Source organism: Lampetra fluviatilis, chromosome 22, assembly GCF_964198595.1.
Source record: "Lampetra fluviatilis chromosome 22, kcLamFluv1.1, whole genome shotgun sequence".
NCBI lineage: Eukaryota > Metazoa > Chordata > Hyperoartia > Petromyzontiformes > Petromyzontidae > Lampetra > Lampetra fluviatilis.
In genome coordinates, this window is record NC_136296.1 from 528,987 (window position 1) to 551,642 (window position 22,656).

General features: G+C 47.2%; 1 protein-coding gene across 3 annotated transcripts in view; it reads left to right on the top strand.

Moving 5' to 3' along the window:
- Positions 1-22,656, top strand: part of HIVEP2 (HIVEP zinc finger 2) — a 165,472-nt gene that overhangs the window by 79,255 nt on the left and 63,561 nt on the right. The window contains exon 1 of one of the 3 annotated variants that reach the window (XM_078866222.1): positions 6,764-6,848. The exons of the other annotated variants lie outside the window; for them this stretch is intronic. The gene's annotated coding sequence lies outside the window, so the exon portion shown is untranslated. Of the gene's footprint in view, positions 1-6,763; positions 6,849-22,656 lie in introns of those variants that run through there. 3 annotated transcript variants of the gene reach the window in all.

Here is a 22,656-nt window from a genome sequence, read left to right on the forward strand (position 1 = left end):
ACGCACCCCCCCCCTGCTCTTCACATGTCAACAGCGCCCGGCCGCGGCAATGCCGGTGGATTGCTATTGACTGGAGTTACATGTGCACATGGCTCTCTCAGTTTGGCTACTATGTGAGTTTCGTAGCCATGGTTATCATTGAGCGGCAGGGTGGAACAAGGTATTGCTTGTGCCTCACAGCAGAGGAAGGCTGGGTTATATTCCTGACTGCAGGTTATTTGTGGTTTCCTCCCATCTGGCGTTGGCCAAACATTCCCAATACTGAAAAAAATTACTCAATTGAAATAACTCGCACAAGAACTGACAATAACATTGCCCCCCCTGCCCTCTCCTGAAAATGAGCCTTGAGATTCAGTGAGGCTGTCTTGGTTTAACGAGTGTAGTAGTGTAGTGACTTTGTTGGTGTCACTATGGTGCTTAGCGCCAGCTACTGTCGCAGGAGTGCAGACACGTCGGGAGTCCTCTCTGCCACCAGACCATTGGTTGACATGGAAGCTGGCCATAGGGGGCATGGTTCTGGTGAGGGGTGGAGGAGAGCAAATGAGGACGTGCTACTCCGTGTGAACCCGAAAGGGCACGTGACCGAGACAGGGTAGCGAGGGGGCCGAAGGGGACTTGAGGGACACGTGACGTGGAGCCGAGAGCCTTCTGGCAAGATCCAGAAGGGGGCGTGGCCGAAGGCGGGGCGAGGCCGCGCTTGGGGTGGATAAAGGGGAAGCCCCGAGAGCAATCGGGGCTCGTCTGTGGAATCAACCCTGGGTGCTACGTCTTCGGTCTTCGCTCGGCATCGTGGGTCAGGCAGCGTGTGTGCTGGCTGACTCGTTCGTGTAGTTAACCCGCTGCTCACATAGTTAACCGTGTAGCTATCACCTAGCAGTAGAACCAGTGTACGTTTAGTTAGTTACCCTGTTGGGGAGTTGTAAGAAACGTGTTGCCTCCAAGTTCGAGTGTGTGTCTCCATGGTCAACACTGCTGTAATAATAATACAATCCGTAATTGTTGTTGGCAGCCAGGAGGTTGGTTGCAGCAGTTCCATGAGATTGGAATGTGACCTGGGGCTGCAGCCATCCCTGATGAAAATCCAGCCCCTCTCACGAGAGAGGCCGCGGGCCTGCAGGGACGGGCCTAAAATAACATGGCTGCCTCGGTGGCTTAATTAATGTTCACGACAAAAATACATTCTAATTGTGTTATTCACACGTAATGTATTACCCTTGACTTTGAGATGTGTTGTATAAGCACACAAATCCTCGTGGTAAATTTAGCCAGTCTTTTGGCAGCATGTTGTCTTTGTTAATGTGCTGTTGGTGGCACTTTTTGAATTTTATTTTGGGCAAACAGCCATCTGAGCAGCAGCGACTCTCATCACCTGCAATAGCGGCTTTCGCTTTTTGTTTTGTGTGCACAAAAGGCGCATTCCTCTTTTGCTGCTTACAGTGTCCGTATGTCACTAGCAATAGCCTCAGCATTTACAGCCTTGATCCGGTGGTGGACAATCCTCATTTCTGCGTTGGAGGGGTGCGTCTCAGAATCAGAATATTTCTTTATAATGAAGAAATCCGATGGGCAATAAAGCTCTCTTTCACAGATTCCAGTAGGGGCGGGTAAAAACATTACAACAACAAACAATACAAAAACACGATAGTAGTACAAGGTACAAGAAAGGTAAACAAATCACCCAAACACATACAAATAAAACTAAACCATTCCCATCCTACCAGGCAAAAAGCTCACTGAGGTATATGTAGGACAATCAGTACTGACTTTCCCACAAAGTGGTGCTGCTAATTTTATCGACCCCTTGAGGGATGATGGGCCGAGTCAACCCCGTCCAGGATGTTGAACTCGCGACCTTCCGCTAAGCCAGCCGGTCGGATCTTAGGGGCAGTCGAACGTTATTTAAAAAAAATGGCGAAATGTTTGCTGTCGTTTCATGCTTCAATGGTTAAATCATTAAAACGGCCAAGGGGCCCCAGCGCAGTTGGCGCTGGCTGCGGGATGTTTGCGAATGTTGTTTTTGTGCGTTTTGGCTGTGCGGTGGAAGAAGGCGGGTGGCGGTGGGGGTGGCTCCGTTTATGGTGGGAGGAGGCGGTGGTGCCCTGGTGGCGTTTTTCGCCGTGATAAGCGGGCGGGCACGGCTCGCTCTGTATCGTTGCATCGCGCGTCCTATCTGCTGCCAGCGAGGTCCAGCGCTGCAGCCCTATAACCACAAACACATGGCCCCCTTTTTTAGGTTTAATTTGGTTTCATTTGACTTAAAATAACACATGTTTGCAACTGGCACCGGCGGTTTTATTACACCAAACCACAAATATGCGCGACGAGAAGACAAATATTGCCTTTGTAAGGAATGCAGAAAAATTAAGCGTACAGGGCGAACAAAAACCACCCCAAGGTTTCTTCCACAGCATTTCCAGCTCCCACGCAAGCCCCTCGCCAACATCGAAGTCCCCTTTATTGTGCCACAGTTCCAACCCCCCCCCCGTCGTCCCAATTCCCTTGTATATATAAAAAAGATCCAGTTAAAGCTTGCGGTAAGATTTTCCATTGAGTGTCGGTGAGAGCGGGAGGAAGTATGCGGCCGTGGAATGGGCAGTGAGGCCTGGCGTTTGTCCAGGCAGTTTCCACTCGTCTGGCCGCCGGGAGAGGGGGAAGGGGGAGCAGCGCCGGCACATGTGCGCACGCACGCAACGTGCGCCCTCCGCCGCCGGGAGCACGGCGCGTCGTCGATACTGGGGGGGCGGGGGCACGCATCCCCGCGGTGCTCACAACCGCTCGCCCGCCCTCGTGTGGGACCTCTCACTCCACACGCCCCGCCCTGTCGTCGCTCCAATACTAGATAAGCTGCCTCACCACAATGGGCGGGTCTTGGGTCTCATTTGACCATACTTCCCGACCCTGGTCAGCGAAGGTAGGGAGGGGAAAGTACAGCACATCAGTGGGTTTTTTTCTGCCCTGCCCTCTGCTGGCCACGTGTGATCCCGCGGCCTACAACGCCTGTCGTGCGTGGCGGTTGTCCAGGCAAGCACGATCCAGGCTCACGCCTTCTTAGTATTCTGACTGATAGGGGTCTTCGGCTCATTCCTAAAACATGGGATGAATTGGCAACTGTGAGTGATTGAAGAGCCATTTATTTGCTGCAACAGATGACGACACTTGTCTGTGCTTGCAAAGACGGAGAACCCATCGGCATGACCGACTCTCATTCCAACCTAATCCAGCTTTTCCTGCATGTCAGTGGCGCTCTCCACATTTGGTTCTCTCTTGCGATTTAAACCGATTATTATTCAGAAATCATTTTAGGGCCTGTATTTATGTTGACCTTCTTTTGCACTGTATGTAGCCAACAGTGCTAATCGGAGGTGCAGCGGAAGGACAACACAAAAATATTTTTTAAAATATATTTTTAAAAATATTGATTTAAAAGTGCATAGCTCCAGTGGCTTTCTAAAATCGGAAGGAAGAGCGTTCCTTACGGTCGCAGGAGCACGTCTGAAAGCGCCACGCGATGAAAAATGTTCAAAACTCTAGCTGCCACTCTCAACGTGGGTGCTCACATGGGCGGAGAGGTCAAGGTGCAGGATTTGTTCCCAGATCGCTTGGCTTCCCATGTAGCCTCGTGAACTCAAAACGACTTGAGATCCAGATCCGAATTTTGTGTTCGCACGAGCAAAGTGGGAATTCCACAAAGCAGAGGTCATCCAAACGAAGAGAGCACTGCCAGTTGATACGGAGGGCACGCCTTGTTTGATTTGTTTATCTTTGTTTGCCCAGGAAGGCCTCATTGAGTCTCAAGCCTGTTTTTCGAAGAGGGTCCTGCCAAGTTTTGCAGTTAGGGGGCAATGTTGCTGTAATGCCAATTGAATAATTTGTAAGCAATGTACATTTCAGCATTGGCATGTGGTTTGGCCAATACCAGTTGCATTGTTTTTTAGCTTTGGGAGGAAACTAGAGAATCTAGAGGAACAGGGGGTTCACGTTTACGGTGACTTTCAGACCGCAGTCCACTCACTGGCATTGACTATATATATTTTATTCTCCGCAGGGAATGGATTCTTTGCTCCGCTGCAAGTCTCCTACCACCACTCTCCCATTGACATATTTCGTTGCTTCCTCTTAGTACCTTTCACGCGACGGTCAATGTTAGAGTGTATAGCAGATTGTATAATAATAAATAGCATAAAAGTGTAATGTTAGTAGGGTGGGTAGAATCATACATAGTGTAATATTACAATGTATAGTCTAAGGTATAGGGTGGTGTATAGTAATGCAGTATATAATTTAATGTTGGGTTTGTCTATGGCAGTATATAGTACGGGGTAGACCCGTGTGTTGTAAGAGAAAAAAGTTTAGCTGGAGGCATATTATATTTTTGCGACATAGAATTATAATGTATGACTTACTGTTAGTAGCTCAGCTTATTGGAGAGTATATTTAGTATCTTCTTGGTTCTTTCGGTAAAGTCACGTAGAATGGAGGTAATAAAATAATAAAAATAAACATAATAAAATAATTATCACGACGTTTCGGCCACAACGCAAGCAGCCGTCCTCAGGTGAAGACCAGGTCTGTCCGGGAGACAGCGTCTGAATGAAACACCACCACGCTTGGAGCGTATATTTAAGCTGGGTTTGAAGGGGGGAAGGGCGCCTTGATAAAATAATTTGCATATCAAGAGGAAATTTGCATATTTATGGGAAATGCAGGTATGTGATTAGTACTACTTTTGAAATGCATAGGAGGTGGGCGGGGAGGTTTCAAAGTCATATTATGCCCGTGCATTATGCAGGATTAGCAGCATCAAAGGGAGGGGATATAGGGGTAGCATTAATAAAGGGAAGGAATGTTAATAGTATGTAGCTGCAGTGACTAAACAACCACGTAAAAAACGAAAGTATAAACTACATAGTATCATCAGTATACTAAATATACTCTCCAATAAGCTGAGCTACTAACAGTAAGTAATACATTACAATTCTATGTCGCAAAAAATATAATATGCTTCCAGCTAAACTTTTTTTCCTTACATCACACGGGTCTATCCCGTACTATATGCTGCCATAGACAAACCCAACATTAAATGATATACTGTATTACTATACACCACCCTATACCTTAGAATAATACATAGTGTAATATTACACTATGTTTATTCTATCCACCCTACTGTATATCACACTGCTGTATATTCACTATACAATTACGATACTATATATTGCCTTATACATTGTATTAAACATTAAATTTTATACTATTTATTATTATACAATCTGCTATACACTATACCATTGACCGTCGAGTGAAAGATACTAAGAGGAAGCAACGAAATATGTCAATGGAAGAGTGGTAGTAGGAGACTTGCAGCGGAGCAAAGAATCCATTCCCTGCGGAGAATACAAGATATATAGTCATGCCAGTGAATGGACTGCGGTCTGAAAGTCACCGTAAACGTGAACACAATCAGTTAAGATCCGAAATGGTTTAGTATATTGATGATACTGATGTAGTTTATATTTTAGTTTTTTACATGGTGGTTTAGCTGCTGCAGCCCCTTACTATTAAAAAATTCCTTCCCTCTATTACTGCTAACCCTACTCCCTCCCTTTGATGCTGCTAATCCTGCATACTGCATAATGCACGGGCATAATATGACTTTGAACCCCCCTCCCACCTCCTACGAATTCCACAAGTAGTGACTAATCCCATATCTGCATTTCCCATAAATATGCTAAATTCTTCTTGATATGCAAATTCCCTTGTCAAGGCACCCCTTCCCCCTCCAACCCAGCTTAAATATACGCTGCCAAGCCTGGTGGTGCCCATTCAGACGCTGTCTTTCCGACAGACCTGTTCTTCACCTGAGGACGGCTGCTTGCGTTGTGACCGAAACGTCATGATAATTATTTAATAATGTTTTATTTTTATTATTTTATTATTTCCCTTCTACTTGACTTTACCGAAAGAACCAAGAAGATTTAGCGAAAGAACCAAGAATATGAATCCCTGCTGTCACGAAAGCTTTAAATCTAAATTCAAACATTAATTATTTTTAGATGTCGTCACCAATATGAATACAACGCGGTTCGTGTCGCGTGTGAACCCAGCAGACACCGTGGGTATGTTTATTTTACAGAAATCGAGGGAGTCGGTCACAGGAAAATAACATGAAAGTTAAATTTTTTTGACATTTTAACGAAGGTGATCCGCCCGGCCACACCAGTCACACGTGCGTGTGTCCAGCAATGCTACATAAATCCGCTGCTGGATGAGGGCCTCCCTACGTCGGGTGGGTTGTGGGGGTTATCTAGCCATACTTTACCACGCTGGTCAGTGTGGGGTAGGGGATCCAGAACCGGTGCTGATATCGCTCGCCATGATGTTGTGCCATTGCTGGGAATCAAAACCCTGGTCGCCAAGTGGGTAGTGCGTTGTGATAACTGCTGCGCCACCGCTCCGTATCATGGTGTGGTATCGGGCCATCCACAGAGCGGTGCGACGAGAGGGGTGGTGGGCCACGTGACTCCATGCTGGATAACTCATGTGGCAGAGGCGGCGAGCGGGGTCCCTTGCCTGTCGAGCCCTCGGAGGCATGCGCCATCTCGTTTGTTTGAGCATAGGGGGATCCCGTGGCAGTGTTTTCCACATTGGTATGGGTCCCCGTGGCCCGGTGTCATGGCCACTTGTGAATAATTAATTGTGATTATTAAATGAGCAGCGCTTTGTTCCTTTGTGAAGCCGATGGAAGGCTGTGCGCCTCCTGCGCCGAGTGGTGGGGAGGCATCCGCCAAGAGCCGGGTGTGTGCCGCTCTGCCCCGCGTATGGCAGCCCTCTATCTGGCCGAACAAAAGGTGCTCATCTCATGCTTGCAGCCCTGAGCCAGTGGTGGGAATTCCGCATTCCCATTACAGGGGCGAGACAAGTGCAGCAAAGTGTACATGCGCACTCCGCGCCGGTGCTGATGCATCGTGATAGACCAAATGGTGGCTGTACGTCGTGTTGTGCTTTACGCACTTTTGACCAAATCACCTGGGAATGCCCCTGATCTCGCCAGACCTCGGAAGCTAAGCAGCCTGAAGCCCGGATAGAGCTGAGGTATGTGACTACTGCTTGGGTCAGTTATGTCACAGGAGGCTGCGGGTGAAATGCAGCGGGCAGCAGAGGGCAGTGCTGAAAAATCCTTGTTTATACTGCACTTCGTAGCTGGCACATCTATGCCAACCACCTTCAACCCGCAATGATCAGCTTGGTGAAGCATGGGCAAGGACTCCTATAATTCACACGACATTGGAAGGCCATCTTAGAGCAGTGGATTGACAGCACAGTAATGCCAAGTGTGTACCCAGGGAAACCTCACTGCATCTCAAGACTCTCATTAGGGCCTCCTATGGAATGTTTGGCCAATCCTATACAGACAAGGGGATAACACTTAAATCTCCAAATTCAGAATGAATAAATTCAGTCCAAATGTGCACCGAACTTTTGGCTGCACTGCCATCTTCTGGCCAACTTACAGGCTGAAGCCTGGCGTCTGTTGCACCTGATATATCCTGGTCGTCACCCTTCCAAGCACTGACTAGGCCTTGCCCTCCTGAACGACTGAGCTCTGATGAGATCTGCCACATTCACGGCGAGATCCTCGCAGCGAAGTCAGAACCAACGAGCGGCCACATGGGGTGTCAGAGAGTTAGATCGAAGGGCTCCTCTGTGTTTGTGTGTGAGTGTTAGAGTAACAGTAATAATGAGTACATTCGGTATTCATGCTATCGCCCTTTTAGCACAGGGCTGAGGAAGACGCCGCTGTCTTTTACAGACACAGTCTGCAGTAGTTTTAGATTGTATTTAATTCAGCAGGAAGGGCCCAGTGAGCTGCTTGGCTCTTGTTTCACGAGCGTCCAATCACGGTACAGATGTTGTAGAGTACAGATCGTAGTTACAGTCGTTGCTACATACGTTGCGATACAAGCAGCAAGTGTCGGAATGTGCTTCACGTGTTACAGCAATAGGTAACTGGTCGAAAGCCCAATTGACTGATTTGTGGCTATTTTTTTTTAACCTTGCAAATTTTGATTGTGTAGCTGGCACACAACGGCCTACTCGTGGCGAATGACGCCAGGGGACTTTTAACGTGGACTGTGATACAGGCGCAGTCGGGTCGTATCATCACTGCCGTGCGGTGTGACCCTGGGCCTTTGTGCCGTTCGTCTTGCCGTGAGTGCGCTCACGTGCCCTTGCTGCTTGTCGTCTTGAATAGCATTTGGCCAGTAGATAGATCGTGGCTGATGATTATCCTTTCACCAGGATGTGTTTTGGCGATTGGCACAAACGACAGTACCGGTCGACGACTAAATCACCCGGCATGCGTCCGATCTCATCAGAACCCGGGAGCTAAGCAGGGTTGAGGCCGGATATTGCATGGACGCGCAATCACCGTCCGTAAAGCAGGGGTTGTCGACTGCTGCAGGGCTACGTTGTCAGCAGAGGGCAGTACAGATACGTAATCTTTTGCGTTACAGTCTGCTCCAACGTCTGCGCTCCCTGCCTGCACCAATATCTACTGACCGGCTTGTTAAAGTTTGGTCAGAATAACCCCCCAGGACCCACGTGGCATAGGTCCTCTTTTAGCAGCACATGTGCTCGAGCAGTGGCAGTGGTGGAATTCACACTGCCTTACAGAGTAGCTATTGGCATGTGAATTGCCACATGGCAGCCCTGTTTTAGGCTGGCTTTTTGGCTAACAGCAACAACAGCAGTCTGTGCAGCAGAGATCATTATGCCGCTTACATTGCCCAATAGCAGCAGTCAGAGTTTTCATTGCCAGTGTCTCTTCAGCTAATGTTTAGAACTGCCACTCATTCACGAGTCGCACCGTTTCAGTTATCGACATAATAATTGTGTGATGCCGTCTTTCGGAGCTGTACTCGGACACAAGCTGGCGCACTGCTTGCTGTGAGAACTGTGAATGAAACATTTTTCGTCCCATGAAATTACGATGGTAACACAACAGGGATATAATCTTAAGGGAAATTATAAGGGGGTCATTAAAAAGTAATGGTACGGATGTTGTGATTGATGCTCTGCAGTAATTCAGTTTGTAACACATCAACAATCACGTCGTCTGCAGCCGACACCTGGATAATTACAATATATTAGGGTGATGACGATGATGGCGAAGACTGTGACCTCCAGGCTGTAGTCAACACAGTGCTCTATCGGTTTTGGGTGGTTCTTTGACCATTCTTTACCGTGACGGTTTGTATGGATGGGGGGCAAGGCCCAGGCTTGGTTCAGGCATCACTTGCCACAGACGTTAACCGAGGCTGGGATATTGAAGTCGGGTTCCCGAAATGATGAAAAGTAAGAATATTTTTTACCCATTTTGGCAATGAAACAAGTGTTAAGGTGTTCAAACACCAAATTGATACCTTTTTCAAGGGATCAAGTCTGCATTAACCACACGTACTTGTGGCAAAACATGCAAACATATGCTGTGATAATATAAGCATTGTCTTTGAAACTGATTTGCCAACACCAGAGACAGCCTTCTGTATGCCCTTGTTTCACCAGTGTTAGACTAGAGAACGCCAAAAGGCAAACAGTACAAAGACAATGCACGTATCAGAGCACTTATAGCTTGAGTTGAGCAGTTATGTCGATGAGAGTTTGCCAGTATCTAAAATGATGAAAAATTAGAATAAGTTTTACCCTTTCCAGCAATAAAACAGGTGTTAAGATGTTCAAACACTAAATTGATACCTTTTTGCAAGGCATCAGGTTTGTATTGACCACGCGTAATTGTGGCAAAAATATGGAAACAAACATAGCGCAGAAATTATTCTTTGGTTCTTTCGGTTAAGTCACGTCTAAAGATAAAATAATGAATTAAAATAATAGCGACGTTTCGATTGCAACACAAGCAATCATCATCAGGCATAAGAGAAATAGCAACAAAAATCTAACTAGAAAACTATAGACAGACATACAAGCAGACAGACATCATTGTGATGTCTGTCTGCTTGTATGTTTGTATGTCTGTCTATAGTTTTCTAGTTAGATTTTTGTTGCTATTTCTCTTATGCCTGATGATGATTGCTTGTGTTGCAATCGAAACGTCGCTATTATTTTAATTCATTATTTTATCTTTAGACGTGACTTAACCGAAAGAACCAAAGAATAATTCCTGCAGTCACGAAAGCTCCAAAAATAAAAAAAAAATTAAGATAGCGCAGAAACGCCAACTATGGCGTCACCACTCCACCACACCAGTGCTCCCCCGTAATAGTGAAGAGCATCGTCAAGGAGATACCACACATGCACAGATCGGTCCTGGGCCTGCACACACAACAGACACTCTGCTGCTCTAACCTCACTTCATTTTGTTATCTTATTAAAATATTCACATGGATAATCCCTTGAGATGGAACCTCTCATTTGCAAGGGTGTTCAGGGTAGCGATTGACACACATAGCAACACACGTAATGACACTACACACGTATATACATATGTAGTGAGTCCAACTGAGTCGCAGACGTTCTTAAGAGGCAACACTTTTATTGTAACATCAACCCCCTATCTATGTTTTGTGTGTCTCTCTGTGTGTCTCTGTGTTGTCTCTCTGCTTGTGTATCTGTCTGTGTCCCCATGTCTGTGTTTTGTCTCTCTCAAATTTTGCAATCTTTGGAAGAACGTAATCAACCAGGTAAGGTGCTGACTGTTATGTTCGCCGACACTCTGTGTTGGATTGCATTGTATTTCTAAGTTCACTAGGTTTGTTTTCTACCTGATGACGCTTGCTTGCGTTGCAATCGAAATGTCGTATTCTATTATTTAATTTATCTTCTTTCTACTTGACTTTACCGAAAGAACCAAAGAGTAATTCCTGCAGTCACAGAAAGCTTCAAATCAAGTTTTAACATCAACCCGTTAACACAAAGGGGTAACTGCCCCTTCAGATACAGCCTAGGATGGTGACCACCCAGCTAACTACTCTATACGTAGGAGTTACAGCTACGAAGGGTCAGACTCTCACTCGGGTCCCCTGACCACGTGTTGATACCTCGTAGAGCTTCCAGCTTGTAGACGTGGAGCTTCCAGCTTGTAGAACGACGAACCCCGGTCCCTCCCAGGGACCCACCTTATATCCCCCTGGGTCGGGGCCACTCCGCCCTTGGCCCGCCCGCCTTCTCGAGGTTTCTAGCTCCCTTTCGATCACTCTCGAGAGCTCTCCCTGAACACGTGATCACCCCCTAGACCCCCCACCTGGGGCCCTTTCTGTGGACACTCTGGATCACGTGTCGATGGGGTCAACCAGAGTGCCATGGCCCGGGGCAACCCTGCCCTTGGGCTGACACTCTCCCACCCAGTGCTCACCAAGCCCCGCTAGTGCTGGTACTACACCCGCCTACGGGGTGTACGTGATGACGGTGCATCGCACGCCATGCTGTGCTGTAGCCGGCATCACACAGCAACCCACCCGGTGCTGTCCGCGATGTAGGGACATCGCACGCAACCATTGGAAGGACGTTATTAACCAGGTAGAGTCTTAACTGGCTGTGATGTTTCCATCCTACCTGTCTATGTCAGCTGTTATTTCCGACTCTCTGTGTGTGTTTCTCTCTCTCTCTGTGCATCTGTCTCCGATCTCTACTCCAGTAACCCGGGTGCTGCTGCAGGGTTCACTTTCTGCCCTGCCTCCTCCCCCCCTTCTCTCCCCCCCCTACTGCTGAGACCTATATAACCTCGTGCCACGGCAGATTTCTCGCCTACTTCAGCAGTTTTTTCTTGCTGTGGTTGTCCCACCTGATGACGATTGCTTGTGTTGCGATCCAAACGTCGTGATCTATTATTTTTCTACCTACGTGACTTAACCGAAAGAACCAAAGAGTAGTCACTGGTGCAGATGTTCAATTAGAGGGGTCCACGTTTCACTAGCATACAAAAGGGGAGGGTATGACTGGCCGAGAAGACCCAAAGCTTCATGTGGAGCGACAGACCAGGTAGCTTCCACACGGCATTATGCAGCCAATGAAAAGATAATGCCACGCGACTAATTTGGATTGAAACCTCTATTGTCAAACCAGAGCTGATCATAAACACACTGCCACTCAAACAACAACAACCGCCATTCGCCACTAAGTGGCCATGACTTCACAATGGCACTTGTGCCACTTCACGTTAAGTCCACGTGAAGTGTCGGAACACCCGCTGGCAGGAGGTCATGGGACAGACCCAGGTGCCATGGGTTGCCTGACTGAGAGAACTGGCTGATGGACCACCTGTGCCTCGTACTGTGTGTGCCATCTTGTTGTGCTTTAGCCACTCGGCGCTCAGCTCTTTGTTGTGAGCGTCACTCCTCTGCCCTTTATTGTGGCAGGAGGGCTTGACTGCCTCCATCTGCCCAGTAGCGTCCTTCACGAGCCTTCTCCACAGAGACCGATCCTGACACCACTGGTACAATTCATCAGCAAGTCCACTCAGCTGTACATCCTCCTGTAACACATCACTGTATCTCTTATCTAGCCCATGTCGTGCTCGTTTAGCTCCCTTTATCCGGCCAAACAAAAGCTGTTTAAGCATGCGGTGGCCGGGCATGCTGGCTACTCATACACATACATATGTAGCAACGCTCACGACTCGTTCACACCGGATAGTTGGAGGCACACTGGTTTATTAACACCATACGTTGTGACATACACACTTGAGGGGGTATCGGCCCCCTCACCCGTCTATCTGAGGACACACCTCCTAGCTAACCCTAGCCTGCCTCAGAGTCCTCCTCTCGTGGACTAGGGGAGGCTATCTTGGCCCGACACTGGTCAGTCGGGCCCGGTACTCAGAGTCCAGACCAGCACTGGCTCTGGCTCTGGTACCACGCCACTGGCTCGAGCCTGCGCGGTCCTGACAAGGACGGCGTACCAGGGGGAGACCAGGGCTCTATCTAGGACGTCTTCCGTCTTCTCTTCTTAGCTAACACATCACTCCCGAGACCCCCGATACATTCCCCTTTTATACACCCCCCTCCCTGAGGGGTGGGGCCCCGGGGGATCGTAACGTCCGAAGCGCGGACGTCGTAGAGGCCACCTGCCCGTGCACTGACGTAGCCCCGCCCACTGTGCTTGTTTACCATAGGCTGCCATGCATAACGGGCTCTCTGTAACACCCCTACACATACATATCAGATAAGTAATGGCATGTATTTCGATTTAAAGCTTTCGTGACTGCAGAGATTCATATTCTTGGTCACGTAGAAGGGAAATAATAAAATAATAGAAATAAAATAATACAATTCTCACGACGTTTCGATTGCAACACAAGCAATCATCATCAGGTGTGAAAAAAGTAGAGTTTTTTTCTGAAAAAAACGCCACTTTTTTCAATTTTTCTTGCTGTGGGTTTCACACCTAATGATGGTTGCTTGTGTTGCAATCGAAACGTCGTGAGAATTGTATTATTTTATTTCTATTATTTTATTATTTCCCTTCTACGTGACTTTACCGAAAGAACCAAGAAAATGACATGTATGTTAAATCTATGACTTGTATAGTATGCATTTACATCGGGAATATATCACCCAGTCAAACAAATAAGGACCAAAATACATGGACTTGCCAGGGAAGGTAGAGCCGCCCATACTGCCCCCTATCACGTTAAACATTCATGGTCTTAGTTTCCTGACAGGTGAGCAAATTTATTTGACCGGAGATTGTATATTTAATGCCACTTAGACTTCACCGCCACATTATCAGTTCACGGCGGGACATTCAGCGAGAGGAGCAACATTCTCAGATTATTTATTATTCGTAGAATGTTTGATGAGGTTTTGGTCAAGCAACATATAATCAAGACCTGTAGAGAGCTAATACACAGTTCACAGTGGAGGTGCTTAGGCAAAGGCCGACATGTGATGAAATACGTGGAAATTGTGTCATTGTTTTTTCAAAATATAATCGAGAAATACTGAAGCTAAAACTGTCAAATATCTTGGAAGGCTCAACCGGCACACATGTTGAGTTAGCAGCCCCCACCTCCATCAGCCCCACCCACTTGCACATAGCCACGTCCACTCACTAGCCCCACACTCAACGCGTGGATTGGCTCTTTCTGATGTTTACTCTGCCCACAGCTCACAGGCGCCACCACCACCTCCCCATGCTGACACCGCCCACTGCCCAGGTAGCTCTGCCCAGGTAGCTCTGCCCCTTAGCCAGTATCATGAGTCGAGCATGAGGCCAGAACATGTTCAAACAGGACAAAAATCCTGATTTTCACAAAAGCTTAATTTAGGGGACAACAGGACAGCCATTCTAAGACCATGACTCTCCCGGCCAAATGGGGACGTGTGGCAGCTTGAGGTGGGGAGGGTGTGTTGGCCGGCTCATATATGGGAATGTTGATTTTTCCTCACATGAGAAGTAGCCACCTCGTGCTCCACTATCTGCTGTTGTTGTTGGTCATGGTTGTGCAGTCGTTCTATGCGACTCTTAGCCGTCCCTTTTTTCCCATGCTGCTCTGTGGTAATTGTAGCCATTAGTTGAATCCCTCCTCCAGATGAACAGATCCCTCTCCCCTCACGGCTTGACACGTAATTGCCTCTTACTCCCAGTGACAGAAGCTCCCTTCACTCTGCTGTCCGGATATGGAACTGTCTCCTTGAACACATTGTCGGCGAAATGATCTTTCAGGCCTTCAAATGCCGAGCACATAGACATCTCCTAACTTCACCACACGCCTTCTATTTGCAGTGAGCCACTGATTATGCCGATGAGCTGTACTATTGTCTGATATGGATATTTGTCACAATTGCACCCAATAAAAAAACCTGAAATAACATGCACACACTGATGCCCAGTTCTGCGCATGTGCTGGCCCAGCACAAGGTGAGCACTGCCAAAAATAGCAGTGACCAGAGTCTGTTGGTCAGCTATGGGGTGGTTGTCCGGAGGTGGCAGCGACAGGATGTAGGACGGTGCCTGTTGTCGACTTGTAATGGGAGCGACGTTCCGAACAGTTTTGTGAAATGTGTGTGGCCACCGTTGCATAAAAAGGTTGGTATGGTCCCTGGTGCAAGGAATTAAATTGGCGTCCCCTGTCCAATTTCCCCACTCTATGTAGCCTGTCACCAGGTCCGGTCCCCTCCGGCCCGTGGTCCCTGGTGCAGTTGCACCACCTGCACGCTCGATAGCTACCCCACTGTGAACTAAAAAAAATGCCCAACTATTTCATGTTTTGCGATTGGTCGAGCAATCGAAACAAATATAATCGGCAGAGCCAGCGATGCCTTAAACTAGGGGTCCTCAAACTACGGCCCGCGGGCCACATGCGGCCCGCCAAGGACATTTATCCGGCCCTCCCACCTCCCAGGACTCAGAGGAAGCCAGGGCATGTGGGAGGGGCCAGCTGCGCGGTGACTTGTGGGCAGTGAAAGCCGGAAGCTGGTTCGTGGGAGAGAGAGCGCGGGAGACGTGACAGACTGAGCATCACAGCGCAGCCACAGTCTTTTAGAGCAGAGGCAGCTTGGAGGAAGTTGGCAGCATCATTACCCCCCGAACCGAAGAGGTGAGACAGATGACACCCACATCCCATGGTCACTAATTGGGCTGCGCTTGTGAGCACTAATTGGGCTGCGCAGGTGAGCACTGATTGAGCTGCGGCGTTGGGCACTGATTGAGCTGCGGCGGTGGGCACTCATTGGGCTGCACTGGTGAATGGTTCAATGGGCCAATTGACTGGACTTGCCCCCCAGGCCTAAGGCTGCCAGCCCTCCCCTGGCTGCGCTTGACTGGCTCTCCCTCCCTCAGCTCCCTCACTTGCCCCTCGGCTCCACTCCCAGTGATATTCCTGTGTGCTGGGGATGTAGATCCCCAGCACACGCACCGCTGAGTAAATGATAGAGGGGTAATAACAGAGTGATCACTGCGATCTGTGAACAAAACTGCAGGTGTAATTCACTTTTTAATGGCACCCGCACCAGTGTGAGCCTGGGGTAAAAGCGGAGTTCCCCCAATCAGACTGCATTGATGGGCAGTGCAGTCTGTATGTCTCTGTGTGGGCAAAGTTATTGCTGGTATATTGTTTTTGTAGCACTATATATATTGGTATTTTATTAATAGCAATTTTGACTCCCTAGGAAACAACGATGTCAAGAAAGAGAACATTGACTCGGAGTGTAGGATATTCAAAGAACAGTGGACTTATGATTACTTTTTCATGCAGTACAAGGAAAGAGCTGTGTGTCTGATATGCCAGAATATAGTGTCTGTGTTCAAAGAATGCAATTTACGTCGACACTATGAAACTCAACATAAAGATAAATATGATTGTTTGGTCGGAGAAGTGAGAAAAGATAAAATATTAAAACTGAAAAATACATTAACAACTCAGCAAAATACTTTTGTGAAGCAGAAGCAGCTAAATATTTCATCACTGCGAGCAAGTTTTCAAGTTGCCAAGCTAATAGCGTGCACTGGCAGACCATTCGTGGAGGGAGAATTTGTTAAAGAATGCCTTCTTTCTGTTGCCAAAGAGATGTGTCCAGAGAAGGCCGATTTATTTAGTACAGTGAGTCTTTCAGGACCTACAATTACACGGAGGATTGAAGAAATGGGAGACAATTTGCATCAGCATTTGCAAAACTCCACAAAAAAACTTTCCTATTTTTCCTTGGCACTCGACGAAAGCAATGATGTTCGTGATTCTGCACAACTTCTAATTTTTATTCGTGGGACGAATGACTATTTTGAAGTCACAGAAGAACTTGCTGCACTGCAAAGCATCAAAGGAACAACTACAGGAGAGGATATCTATGAAAAGGTTTGCCAAACTGTGAATAGTTTGAAGCTGAACTGGGCTAAACTAGCCAGTGTGACAACTGATGGTGCTCCTAGCATGGTGGGGTCTAAGAAAGGAGTAATTGCTCGCATTAACCAAGAGATGGACAAACATAACCATTCTCATCCAATAGCCATACACTGCCTCATCCACCAACAAGCGCTGTGTAGTAAATCACTGAAGTGGGACTGTTATGAAAATTGTGGTATCTTGTGTTAACTTCATTAGAGCTCATGCACTAAACCACAGACAATTTCAGGAATTTCTGTCTGAGCTAAATGTTGACTATGAAGATGTTCTGTACCACACAGACGTCCGTTGGCTGAGTCGAGGGAGAGTTTTGAAACGTTTCTTTGACTTCCACAGATTACAGCTTTTCTGCTTTAAAAAAACAAAGAAGTACCAGAGCTCAATGATGCAGAATGGAAATGCACCTTGCCTTTCTGACAGATGTAACAGAGCTACTCAACAGTTTCAATGTGCAACTTCAAGGAAAGGGGAAGCTCATCTGTGATATGCAATCACACGTCAAAGCATTTGAAGTAAAATTAGGCCTCCTCATCAAACAAGTGAAGGAGGAAAACTTTGCCATCTCCCCACAACTCAAAATCTGTTAGCGGAAAAACCATTGGTTGCATTCCCAAACAAAACATGTGTGGATTCACTGGAAAAATTGCAAATGGAGTTCCAATTTAGATTTAAAGAGCTTCATCTCCATGAACAGGACATACAGCTTTTCCGTAACCCATTTTCTATTGACATTGAAAATGTGGATACAATTTACCAAATGGAACTGGCTGAACTGCAGAATTGTGACTCTCTGAAAGACGCATTCAAGTCAAGCAGCCTTCATAATTTCTATGCATCTCTCCCCTCTAAGACATATCCTCATCTCAGGAACCATGCACTCAAAATGGCAACCATCTTTGGCAGCACTTATGTCTGTGAACAGACTTTTTCCAGAATGAAACATTTGAAATCTCCAACCAGATCTAGACTAACGGATGCACACTTGCATCACTTGTTACGACTAGCAGTGACAAATATGGAACCGGACATTGACCATCTCATTAGCCAAAAGCAGGCCCATAGTTCCCATTGAAATACTGGCAAGTTTGTTGATTTAACTTTACTTGTTCTTCATTTTAAATATTGTATTTGTTCCCGTTTTGTTTCTTCACTTCAAAATAAGATATATGCAGTGTGCATAGGAATTTGTTCATAGTATTTTTTAACTATAGTCTGGCCCTCCAACGGTCTGAAGGACAGTGAACTGGCCCCCTGTTTAAAAAGTTTGAGGACCCCTGCCTTAAACAATCCAGTAGCCTAGCTTTTAACTCGACGTGCCGACTGGGTATGGCATGGACCGCTCGCCAGGCGCGAGTCAGGGCTGTGAACGATGCCGCCGGCGTCTGCAAGGGCAAAATTCAGCTCGGCTGTGTTTGGCTGCCTGCGTTGTGAATCGGCAGGCCACTCCCTGTGCAAGTGCATTGTGCAACCCGGTGTAAGCCGTGTCGTGGCCTGGCGCACGCGTCGCTGTGCGCTGTGAGGGGCACAGCCACAGTGCGTCTCTTTGCGACGCACGTACAGATGATTTGCTACACTGGCCCGTGACGACCAGGTGCTGTCACTTCTGCTCGCTGGTCCCCCGCACGATCGTTGTGTCGAGATTTCCACCTCAGAAGAACTACATTCCTGGGTCTACTCTGCTTGACCAAACCCCACAGCCTGGGGAGGCATTCATCCAGCAGTGGATTGACGAAGCGGTGTAAATTATTGTATATATTGCACTCACAAACAGCGTTTATGCTCTACACCTAAGCCGCATTTGGCTGCGCGTGATTCCCTTCATTCGCGTGAAGCTGATGGGAAACACCGGGGCACCCAGACTATGGAGCAAGCAATCCGTGACCCTTTTTGCGGCGATTGTGGCCAACCAAAGAAAGGTGTTGTGTACAGGGCATATGTATGTACAGCAATCCCTCGCCAACCCACGGGGGTTATGTTCCGGAAAACCCCCATTGTTGGCAACACCATGGTTGGCGAGACTTAAGGCTAATGGAAAACAGGGGGTTAGCTTCTACGACCGTGGTTAACACTCTCATGGAAGCCTAACAACGCATCCTGTGCATTTAGTAAACATGAGAATATGAAATAGAACTGTATAACATACAGTATGAACAAAATTACCTTCAATATTAATAGTGAACAAAAATACTTTAATTACCTTTAACATTGATAGTAAAGTCCAAATAACGATGATGATGTTAGGCAAAGGGGGGTTGGTTATAGGGATGAGGAAAGCTGTCCCCCTCCTCAGAACTGGCAAAAGAGACGGGAAGAGAGATGGCATCGACTGTGGGGAATCCTTGGAAGTCATTGACGACCTTACAGATTTTTCCCCAACAGGCATGGAGTGTTGACCGCTTCAACTCATCAACGGACTCCTTAATGTTTGCAATGCAGTTTGCAATACAGTATTATAATTCTTACAGTGTTGCGTCACCGTCAATGTTGAATCACTCTTTGCAGCGTCGAGGATGCCTGCAAAAGTGTGCCGCGTGTAATTGCTCTTAAAAGTAGCTGGTAGAGCACTACTATACTTTGACGACTGCTGCACAACACTGAATGAAGCGGATGAGTGTTGTACGCAGGCACGCGTGGTGGGTAACACTCTCTTGATGCACCACTGCTGGCGGATGCTGGAGATTTTAAACGGTGGTTATGCGAATCTGTATAGCGTGGTTGGCAAAACGGTATACGTAATATTATGCTTGGATACTCCAAACTGTGGTTGGAAGACCCGTGGTTGGTGAGGGATTTCTCTACGTGAAACGATACGAACGACAAACTACTAGGATCCTCTTTTATTGACACAGGAACAAGACTAGGTCCGGGCTTCATGCTTGTTATTGAAGCCCATCCCTTCCCTCAAACGTCCCCCCCCCCCAATGTGCTCTGCCCTTTTATATCATTTGAATTCCCCTTCTCTCACGGATCCCAACCGTCAGCTTGTAGACGTAGAGCTTCCAGCTTGTAGACGTAGAGCTTCCAGCTTGTAGAACGAAGACCCCGGTCCCTCTCAGGGACCCACCTTATATCCTCCCGGGTCGGGGCCGGCTCCGCCCTCGGCCTTCTCGAGCGTTGTAGCTCCCTCTCGATCCCCCTCGAGAGCTCTTCCTTGACACGTGATCACCCCCTAGCCCTCCCACCTGGGGCCTTCTCTGTGGACACTCCATATCACATGTCTACGGGGTCAACCAGAGTGCCATGGCCCGGGGTAACCCTGTCCCTGTTCTGACACTCTCCCGCTCCCCCTTGTGGGAGCCCGCACTACACGGTCTGCGTGATGCCCGCGCTATCCCAGCACTCGCCAAGCCCCGCTATGGCTGGTACTACACCCATCTACGGGGTGTAGGCGATGATGGTGCATCGCACGCCGTGCTATGCTAAAGAAAGCATCACACAGCAACACACTCAGCTTTGTCCGCGACGTAAAAACATCGCACGCCACGGCCCTCCCGGGCCGGCACCATACAGTGATATCCCCGATGTCACTACATATGCATATAGCTTCGCTGTGTACATTGTACCTATATATACTTCTATTTGAATAGCATGTACGTTTACTAAATTAATAAACAGACAACATGGATACCTTCCCACTGGGAATGCATAATTTCAATGAACATTGGTTCAACACAAGCAAAACTCTGGACTACTTATTGATATTTCGTGTCTTATCAGCTTGAACTAATGATGGCGAACTGCCAGATGTTATAGACAAGGACCCTCTCTGTGAGATGTAGGTACTATAGTTCGATGCAAATCTCCGAGACGATTACTCTCAGCCCAGCAGCCATGTCCGCCTGCTGTTTGTACAGCGCGTGGCCACACCCGTTCTGATTCACGGAGGTGGTGTATATCACTCTAGCCTGTAGATAAGTTAATGAGAGTGCCCTTTCCTTGAGAATGTCTTAATTGAGTAATTATTTAGTGTCTCATCAGCTGTCCAAGCTTGCTTAGACCAATGCTGATGTTTATAAGCACGGACCCATTCTGTTGGATATAGGTTCTAAAATAATAATGTTCACTTGCTGTATGGTATATCGAAGGCATCATACAAATTTAATAAAAACAGGATATTAAGAGTATTCTCACTCGTGCCAAAAATATATGTCCAGAATGCACCCAACCTCCAACCAAGAAGCTTATAACAGCAACAACAAACAACATGTAGAGAGCGCTCAGCCTTGTGCGCATTATGCAAAAACCATAGGCAGTTCCTGAAGAAGTGCATTATGGTTTTCTTGTCTTCGTTCACCATCAAAATAAAGGAACTGCTGGTGGTTTTTGCTAAAATTCAACGGAGCCTGAGCGCTCCTTGCATATTGCGTGTTGTTTGAAACAGATGTTTTTTGCGTTCTGCACTATAATTCTATTTGAATGTTTTTCCCCCCTGTAATTTACACAGCTGATAAAGGAAGCAGCTGAAGCTCAAAACAGTTAACTCTAGTAGCTTTATCACTGCGGTAGTGTTATGTGCTTCATGACAGGTTTACATTGTCAGCCAAGGCTTAGTATAATCAAATATTTTCTTATGATTTAAGTTTGATTCTTGTAGAAGTGTTTAAATTCAGTTAAATAAGTAACAATTCAGTTAAATAAGTAACACACCAAAAGCACCAACGCTGATCTAAAACATGACCGTTTGCAATGGTCATCTCCTTCTCCCTGGCTGTTTTTCCACCCATGTGGGGGTCTCCCTTCCTGTTCCTCTTTCTCTCAGGCCTGTCCTGGGCCATCAGCTCCATGTCCACTCCATATCGTGGTTCATTCACCACTAGGCCTGCCTTTCAGCCTCCGCCTTGGTGCTTCCATGTTCATCGCCTTTCTTCTTCCGATATGGTTGTCCTCTCTTCTCACTACGTGTATTCTCCTGGCTACCTGAATCGACTGTGCTTGTCTGAGATGGGCACCACTAACCCCCAACCCGAGCGGACAAGTCACCGATAGCCATCTTACCTTACTTTCTCTCAGGTTGTCTCCAGTGGCTATCACCACTCTTACCTTCTTCACCATATCTTATATTGCTGACCACATGATCCTTATGGTGGTACCCCGGCATACAAAATAATACAAAATGGCCGAGGCAATTTAATATTTTGTTTCTGAGACACTATTTTTTCCAGGGGTGTACTTAACTCAACGACTGGGGTACCAATCAATCCGAAATCAGTGCCACTCCGCGATGTCGAAACACAGCGAGGATGATTGCGCTAAAACTCTGAACGCTGGTACGCACCGCACTGGTGCATCGTATACAGCTCGTCGAGATGAGTCGATTGCCGCATCGCCGACCATCAACAGACTAAAAATTACTGCATCACAGACATTATGCGAGAGCCGGGATACTATGGTACCTCGGGGTACCGCCGTAAGGTTTACATGCAGTTTCAAGAGGCCTCGAATCCATCTCCCCATCATCATCTTCTGGTGCACAGCATTTGCTTCTCCCGGGTGTGTAGAGTGTAGCATTCAGATCCGTGTCAATACCACTCTTGTTTATAAACGCTGAAAGTGATTAACAGTGGCATTCATACTCTCATTCATGTTTAAAAAAAATGAAGCAACATGGTCATACTGATTACCAAATTGAGCCATTGTTGATTTGTTTGTTCAGAAAGCCGACACAACTGCACATGGTGACATTTCTAACAAGGCTCAGAGCCATTGTACTAAAGCTGCCACACGCTGGCTTCTGAGTGTGCGAGAGAGAAAATGCCCAAGTGAATCATGGTTTATTTGTGTTTACACCATTTACTCAGGAA